The sequence below is a fragment of the Leptodactylus fuscus genome, chromosome 7 (assembly GCF_031893055.1).
Source record: "Leptodactylus fuscus isolate aLepFus1 chromosome 7, aLepFus1.hap2, whole genome shotgun sequence".
Classification (NCBI taxonomy): domain Eukaryota; kingdom Metazoa; phylum Chordata; class Amphibia; order Anura; family Leptodactylidae; genus Leptodactylus; species Leptodactylus fuscus.
The window spans coordinates 3,353,189-3,362,164 of NC_134271.1; the positions used below are offsets into that span (position 1 = coordinate 3,353,189).

At 44.2% G+C, this 8,976-nt stretch overlaps 1 protein-coding gene across 2 annotated transcripts in view; it reads right to left on the minus strand.

The window, feature by feature from the left end:
* Positions 1 to 8,976, minus strand: part of CPT1A (carnitine palmitoyltransferase 1A) — a 31,119-nt gene extending 22,143 nt beyond the window's left edge. For both annotated transcript variants that reach the window (XM_075280822.1, XM_075280820.1), the window contains exon 1: positions 8,869 to 8,976. The gene's annotated coding sequence lies outside the window, so the exon portion shown is untranslated. The remainder of the gene's footprint in view (positions 1 to 8,868) is intronic.

Sequence of the window (8,976 nt, forward strand, 5' to 3'; positions counted from 1 at the left end):
AGGGGACCGGTGCTATATACAGAGGAGAGAGGACCGGGACTATATACAGAGGAGAGGGGACTGGTACTATATACAGAGTAGAGGGGAGCGGTGCTATATACAGAGGAGAGGGGAGCGGTACTATATACAGAGGAGGGATGGAGCGGTACTATATACAGAGGAGGGATGGACCGGTACTATATACAGAGGAGAGGGGACCGGGACTATATACAGAGGAGAGGGGACCGGGACTATATACAGAGGAGAGGGGAGCGGGACTATATACAGAGGAGAGGGGAGCGGGACTATATACAGAGGAGAGGGGAGCGGGACTATATACAGAGGAGAGGGGAGCGGGACTATATACAGAGGAGAGGGGACCGGGACTATATACAGAGGAGAGAGGATCGGGACTATATACAGAGGAGAGGGGACCAGGACTACACTCACCGGCCACTTTATTAGGTACACCATGCTAGTAACGGGTTGGACCCCCTTTTGCCTTCAGAACTGCCTCAATTCTTCGTGGCATAGATACAACAAGGTGCTGGAAGCATTCCTCAGAGATTTTGCTCCATATTGACATGATGGCGGCATCACACAGTTGCAGTCGCAGATTTGTCGGCTGCACATCCATGATGCGAATCTCCCGTTCCACCACATCCCAAAGCTGCTCCTCTATTGGATTGAGATCTGGTGACTGTGGAGGCCATTGGAGTACAGTGAACTCATTGTCATGTTCAAGAAACCAGTCTGAGATGATTCCAGCTTTATGACATGGCATTGCATTATCCTGCTGAAAGTAGCCATCAGATGTTGGGTACATTGTGCTCATAAAGGGATGGACATGGTCAGCAACAATACTCAGGTAGGCTTTGGCGTTGCAACGATGCTCAATTGGTACCAAGGGGCCCAAAGAGTGCCAAGAAAATATTCCCCACACCATGACACCACCACCACCAGCCTGAACCGTTACCGATACAAGGCAGGATGGATCCATGCTTTCATGTTGTTGACGCCAAATTCTGACCCTACCATCCGAATGTCGCAGCAGAAATCGAGACTCATCAGACCAGGCAACGTTTTTCCAATCTTCAATTGTCCAATTTCGATGAGCTTGTGCAAATTGTAGCCTCAGTTTCCTGTTCTTAGCTGAAAGGAGTGGCCCCCGGTGTGGTCTTCTGCTGCTGTAGCCCATCTGTAGCCTCAAAGTTGGACGTACTGTGCGGCGTTCAGAGATGCTCTTCTGGCTACCTTGGTTGTAACGGGTGGCTATTTGAGTCACTGTTGCCTTTCTATCAGCTCGAACCAGTCTGGCCATTCTCCTCTGACCCCTGGCATCAACAACGCATTTCCGCCCCCCACAGAACTGCCGCTCACTGGATGTTTTTTCTTTTTCGGACCATTCTCTGTAAACCCTAGAGATGGTTGTGCGTGAAAATCCCAGTAGATCAGCAGTTTCTGAAATCCTCAGACCAGCCCTTCTGGCACCAACAACCATGCCACGTTCAAAGGCACTCAAATCACCTTTCTTCCCCCCCATACTGATGCTCGGTTTGAACTGCAGGAGATTGTCTTGACCATGTCTACATGCCTAAATGCACTGAGTTGCCGCCATGTGATTGGCTGATTAGAAATTAAGTGTTAACGAGCAGTTGGACAGGTGTACCTAATAAAGTGGCCGGTGAGTGTATATACAGAGGAGAGGGGACTGGGACTATACATCAGATTGGGATCCCATTAGAGTGTAGGGTTTTACTGCCCCGAACAGGAAACCCCAATGTCCTATTCCTTGTATAGCACCCGCGCTGCTTGCACTGCCCATCTACCAGCAGCTAATACTGGGAGGCCTCTAGAACAGCTGATCTGTACAGGGTCCGGGTGTCAGACCCCCATAGGTTGTCAGTATGTGATCTACCCTATGGACAGGTCAGCAGTATGAACAAGGAATTTGAGGCCAGAAAACTCCCTTAACAGAAAATGGTTCCATCCAGGAGTGCACCACCCATTAAAGGTTCCATAGCGCCCCCCATGGTCTGTCTCTATAATATATACGCCTTCACTCCCATGAGTTTTTTTTTTTGTTTTTTTTTAATGGGTGGTTGAAATACCTGTTTCCAGGTCCCACTAATCCCAGATTATAGGAGTGTGTACATATAGAGTACTGTGCAAATGTTTTAGGCAGGTGTGATGAAAGCAGCCATCCGGTCCAGGACAAGCCTTTTAACCCATTGTTTCTGGGTGTATAATATCGGATACTTTACAACCAATTCAGACATTGATAGGTGAACTGGGAGGGGCTGATCGAGGAGGAGGAGGAGGAGGAGGATCGGGCCAAGTAATCCTGTGCATCTAATCTATGAAGGGATTACTATTGTACCCGGGGATTCATATCAGGCCACCCAAATACTAGTCATACCACTATTCCCACATCATTATCGTCTTTGAGCATAATACTGTCATTCCATATAGCGATGTCTTATATTCTATATAACGATGTCTTATATTTCATCCACACTCACAATGTAGTTAAAAAAACCCTCACAAATAAATGAATAGTAAAACATTGAAATCTTTTCACTTTGAACACTTGAATTTGAAGATAAAAGCTCAGGAAACAAAGGGTTAAACCCCGAGCACTTCCCAAATGTAACAATTGTATCCAAAGACATAAAAGAGAAACATTTAATACAAATAGAAACATTTATTCTCCATTTCCGGCCATTTTATTTCTAAAGGAAATCGCTTTTATTTCGTGCTGTCATCAGTTTGGCCAAAACTACAGAAGTGCGAACTCCTTTATGTGTTTTACATGATGTTGTGAGGGTGCAGAAGGTTTGGGTCAGTAATTCGGGGGCTTCATGTTACATATGGAGAGTTTGTGGGACAGAAACATATCCAAAGGCAGAGCTACTTATAGTGCTATAGGATGGATAGAAGACCATGTGTGGCCCAGTTTTGCACACTTTGCATGTGTTCTTTATGGATTTGCTGCGGATTCTCCTGGGATTTCTCTCTTATAAAATCCACAACATTTCTGCGACAGGACAAGCATGCTGCAGGTAGGAGAATCCAAAATACGCTCATATCTGCCAATGGAAAATTCTGTCTCCTTGTAAATACACTGCTGTAAACCTCATCCATTTGTATTGTGCTAGAATTTCCAAAGGATGGTCAATACAGATACAGCAAGTTCACCACAACAGACTTCATATTGACGGCCATTGCCAAGACTAAGACATTGGATATGAAGTTCAAGAGAAGACGATGACAGGGCTTGTTACCACCCAGAAGAACAACTGATGGATCAGATTGATAGATCTTTATAGAAGTCTTCAGCATCCATAATCCACATGGGGCAGATACCACATCAGACCTGCCTGTAGAGGGCGTCGATTGCAGAACATTACTGCACCACCTCTGGTTCCTGGGCATGTAACCCCCTCCATGGTATATTATGGCGATATAGATGGCGTCATGGTAGACTCGCACTCAGCATCCTATACAGAAGTATCTGCTTATAGATTTCTTATAGAGAATATTAAACCTCCTCCTTACAGACACATCTGTTTTTCTTGCCTTCCAAACTGCTGAAACCCAAGACATTGAAACCAGAGCTGTCACTTGGCACCAACATGGTCTGAAGACTCCAGAACGCCCCAGTCTGCGTGGACAAGACATCTGCTCACTTATACTCCGAACACAAGACACAGCCCGGTCCACATTTACCGTCGTGTTACATTATATTTTGGGTCAGAGTTGGCGACTCCCGGGGTTTTAGGCTGAGGCCTCACCTTGCGGAAAAGCTGCTTTTTAGTTGCAGATTTTGCTGCAGTTTTTTGAGCCAAAGTCAGGAATGGATTTACTGGAAGGGAACAGTCTAAGAGTTTCCTTTATATCCCCAGTCTTGTTGGAGCCGCTGCAACAAATCTGCAACAAAATTGCAGCTTTTCCACCCCACGGGGACTCAGGCTTAAGCCAGTTTTTTGGTCTCTCTCAATGAAGAGCTTAGTCAGAAAGGGTCAGGCCTAACAATAACATGAACCATATCACAGCAGAAATCGGTGCAAAGTAACAACTAATATTTGGGATAAACAGAGTAGTCTAAAGCTGCAGCAGACGGAGCAGCCAGAATCAGACACTGTGATAAATCTGGTGCAATCTAAGGACGTGTAGGCTAAATTTGCATTGTAAACCTCAGCCAGGACTAACAATTAGATGTATAGGATTATATAGGGTTATTGTGTCCTATATTATAGGTACAACCCTGCTGCAATGAGAAGGCCAATCCCACCTCCATCCAGACAGGCTGGAGAGCGAGCAACATCCTGATAGTCCAGGGGAGGCGAATCAGAAAGAAACCCCATGACATGGAGAAAGGTAACACCCGGCTGGTAATTTACTTCTACTGTAAGCGTCTAGATCAGGGATAGGGAACCTTCGGCTCTCCAGCTGCTGTGAAACTACAACTCCCAGCATGCTCCATTCACTTCCATGGGAGTTCCAAGAACAGCAGATCAAGTATGCATGCTGGGAGTTGTAGTTTTGCAACAGGTGGAGAGCCGTACATTCCCTACCCCTGGTCTAGGAGGAACAACAGAGGAACCGACTAATGTGGAGTTGTAAGAAAAGATGCTACAGGACTGTTATTACACGGGGAGAAGAAGCAAAACCCTATGACGGCTCTGTGTGAGGGGGATTAATGGGGCCAATAAAGCAATCTGATCCCGTTATGGATAATTGTATTTAATATTAATATGGAATTAATAGATTAGTAATTGTTATACTATCGTATATTAGTGTTATATCATTTATTAGTATTATCAGCATTGGGATTTCTATTATCCTATATTTTTTATTATATATTAGTATTATATTATCCCATATCGTCCTATTATAGTATCATATTAGTATTACTATATAATCCTCCCATATTATCATCACATATTAGTATTATATGATCCCATATCGTCCTATTATCACACAGGTCGCTACCTCGGGGTGTTTGTCGTCCCCCCATTATTGTATCTGCCCCTTTGATGATAACATACAAGGCCACGGCTTTCCCATAGGCCCAGGTTACACTCGGATTACTCGCTTTTATAACTCAGTCCTAGTAAATCCCATTCATATCTCAGCCATTGTGTCAGAGGAGACATTGTTACTGCAGATACAATTAGTATTTACCTCTGGACCCAATAAACTAGCCCGGGGTTATCTATGTAGTAAGAGGACGGCGCCTACTAGGATCTGACAACAGCTTTATTAGTTTACCATGCAGTCAGCTTTCTGTTTACCAGGTTGTCAGATACGACCTCTCTGTTACGAGGAAATATCTGGCTTCGCAGGGTCAACATCCAATCTTTCCACTTCCACAATACTTAGGATTTGGTACATACGGGCTCCTGTTTAATAGGTTTTCCAGAAAAAAAATGTGCAAAGAATAAAATTCTTCCAGTGGAGCCCCCACAGGTTGTGGTGGCTTCAGGTATTGCAGCTTGGCTTCATTTATGTGAATCCCCCACAAAGCCTGAGCACAAGGGTGGCGCTGTTTTAGGAAATCAGAGATGCTTTTCTGATCCTAGATAACGTCTGTAAGAGAGAATCTGTTAAATCTGCCAATTTCTGTAGGATCCGCCATCTATTGGGTTTATGATGTTGGGATACAGAAGAATTGGACATTTCCTATCATATTGGTTGCCTCGGACTCTTCACTTACTATACACAGCGCTGTACACGGTGTAGTGGCTGTGATTGGTACTGCAGCTCAGCCCCATTCATCTGAATGAGACTAAGCTGCAGCACGTGCCTGTGACCTATGGACGTGATGTCACTGCCTGAGGACGTGGAGCTGAAGATCCTAGTCCTGGGCATGAGCAGTAAGTTACTCCCTTCTCTCCATTCAGAACACATGCATGCTCGGCAGATCTGGGCATGCATAAAGAAATAGATGGTAGCCAATATCAAGGTGAATGGGAAAAAGGAATAGCAGGGGTCTGCGCTCGCTGGTAGGGTTTAAATGACAGCCAGAAGAATGGATAAAGTGATCAATAATGGATTCTGAATCAGCCGGGCTGGATACATGATACATGTATCCAGCCCGGCTGATTCAGAATTTGCACTTGAGAAAGGACCCGAGGTGGTCCGAAACGCGTCGTGCTTTTATCTTCAATAAATCCATTATTGATCACTTTAGCGCAGACCCCTGCTATTCCTTTTTCCAATTTCTTCTCCAGTTTTCCGGTGTTTCTGTTGGTTCTGCTGCCACTCTCACCTGGATTTCCACTTCATATGTGATAACAAAGACACACATTTTTCAGGTGAGAGGTTTACTGGTATCTAATATGAAGTTTTATCTATAATCATTTACAAATACTACACTCAGAGCGCTCGGCGTCTCTTCCTTTTTGTTTTTTCACAATATCAAGGTGAATGGGTATCTTTATATCTGGTCCTGGTGCATAAGTATTATAGGGGCCCCATTACAGATTGTCCATTAGGGCCCAGGGCCTCCGGGCTATGTCCCTAGTGTATGATAACTGTGATGGCTCCTGTCAGAGGTCAGACATATTGGAGACCTCAGATCCCATTGGTCCTGCTTAGTGACTTAGATTAGTAATGTGACTCGTTCCCAAGACATTCTTTGGTGTCTTTGGGTGGGGAACATATTTTATGGTGGCGGGGAGACGAATGTTGTAGTGTCCAAGGGTCATTATTACCTAATACAAGTCTATATGGGCAGTGGATTGGAGTCATCTCGGGTGGTAACGGAAGGGTCAGAAGGATAAAACCCTAAAAGATTATTCTGCGAGGCTTCTCAGCTCAATCTATACCAGAATGGAGTCCGAGATGTAGAAATGGGAAAAACCAACATTACAGATACTACACATGCAAATACCTGTCGCCCAATTTTGCAATATCAATGACTTATTCTCGGTCTGTGTCCGCTCCCATCCATTGTGTAATTTCGTCTATGAATAGGGGGTAACGTATTTTATGGGAAAACCCCTTTAATAACCAATCCCAAGGACAGGTCATCAATAGTCAGAAGCCGGACAATCTTAATGGCTTTGGGTCTAACCGGGCTAATGCCTATTTGTTTCTGCCTCTCCCGTACACATATAAGACTACCTTAAGATGGGCGTATACATGGAATTTGGCAGGATGCATTTGGGGGATTGGACTCGTACGTTTTCGCCATTGGCACAACCATCATCAATAGATATATCTGTGAAAATGGGGTCCCCTTGGGTGAAAAACAGGCGTGAAGATTGGGTGGGTGGTTTTCACCCTCATGCGTCTGACTATAGGGGCGCATTCACACGGAGGAAAATGGTGTTGAATTTGGTGTGGAATCCGCGTCAGATTCAGCGCTGAAAAAAAAAGCCTCCCATTCATTTCAATGGCTTCCTTTTTCTGCTAAGGACCCATTAATGTCAATGGGAGGCTTTTTTTTCAGTGCTGAATCTGATAAGGATTCCACACCATTTTCCTCCGTGTGAATGAACCCTTACCCCGCATTCGCACAGCCATGATATTCAACAAATGGACCAAGTGTCATGGCTGAATCTCTGTGAATGCGGGGCTCGCCTGGGGGGGCTCATAGACACATTGAGCATGTCACCTTATCCGTCTATTCTACAATACATCTGCACATTTATACATTTGCGCCGGATCGGATTCAGTTTTTGCTTTTAATGTCTGCACCTCATTCATTGAGGTTTGCAAAGCTTTTCGTGCAGAGTCTTCGGTATACGATTCTCTCTGAAGCCACAATGTGTAATAATATATCTCTGCACTTCCGTATAACAAACCACACGTCAGACATTACTACTATGTACAAACATTAGCCAGAAGGCAGAGTACCCGACGTCGCACATACATGCACACAACGCCAGGGCATGTCCTTGCCCTGCAGACTATTACATGTGTCAGCCTATCTACACAACCTTGTATATACCATTTGCAAATTCCCTTTATAGTCAAGGGCACAACCATCAGCATAACCTATTCCTATAGCCTTCCCCGCCCCTCTGACTACGTCATCATTCCCAACCCCCAAAACTGCTATTGAACCACATGACTGCTGCTTCACAAAAAGTAGGTAAAAGGTCAGAGCTTTGCAACGCACGCTGCTGGGAGACTCCAAAATGCTCTGGAAGGAACACAACTCAGCAATGATGACAGAAGTCCTCATTGTAATTCCCATTCCGTGTTGCAATTTGACATTAGATTCTATTTAGAAAGGGTTATCATGTGGCGGATACAATGTATCAAAAGAAATAGTAAACAAAATGTATCAACATGCACCGGCCTATAAAATAGAAGAGGCTCTGCCTCTGGAGAAGAATATTCCGGATTGTTACCATTTCATATTAAAACATTAACATTAATTCTGCAAATATTCTTTTGCTTATTATTAATATTGCTACACACACACATATATATATATATATATATATATATATATATATATATGCAACATTATACAGATATTATTGCCATGTGCAATGGTAAAATGCCATCAGATCAGTAACACAACCCTGATATATCAATTATAACATAACACATAATGCAACATATTAGTCAGTATATAAAATATATTATATTAGAGAGGGGAACAGGTATACACCCAATGGAAACCTATCCATATGTTATGTCTTCCAGCAGAGGCCCTGATCTATGGTGTAACATGTACATTGCACTTCAAGGGTGACCCCACAATATCAGTGACTACAAAGTCATCCTTGTGTGCCATGTATGTCATAGTGACACTGGCTAAAGTTGCATTTGCATAGAGGGTGATGAGGCTCAGGCCTTTGTCTGGAGGAAGCGTATAGTAATCCAGTGATACATATATACAAGGTATACAGGATGAATCACATTTACCTGTCTTCCCTAGCTCTTGACAAGCTGCAGCCTGGAGCTCAGCAAATCCCCAGCAGCCTCTCTCCCCTGCAACACTACACAGAATGGAAAGTCAGCCCTGTCCTGCCC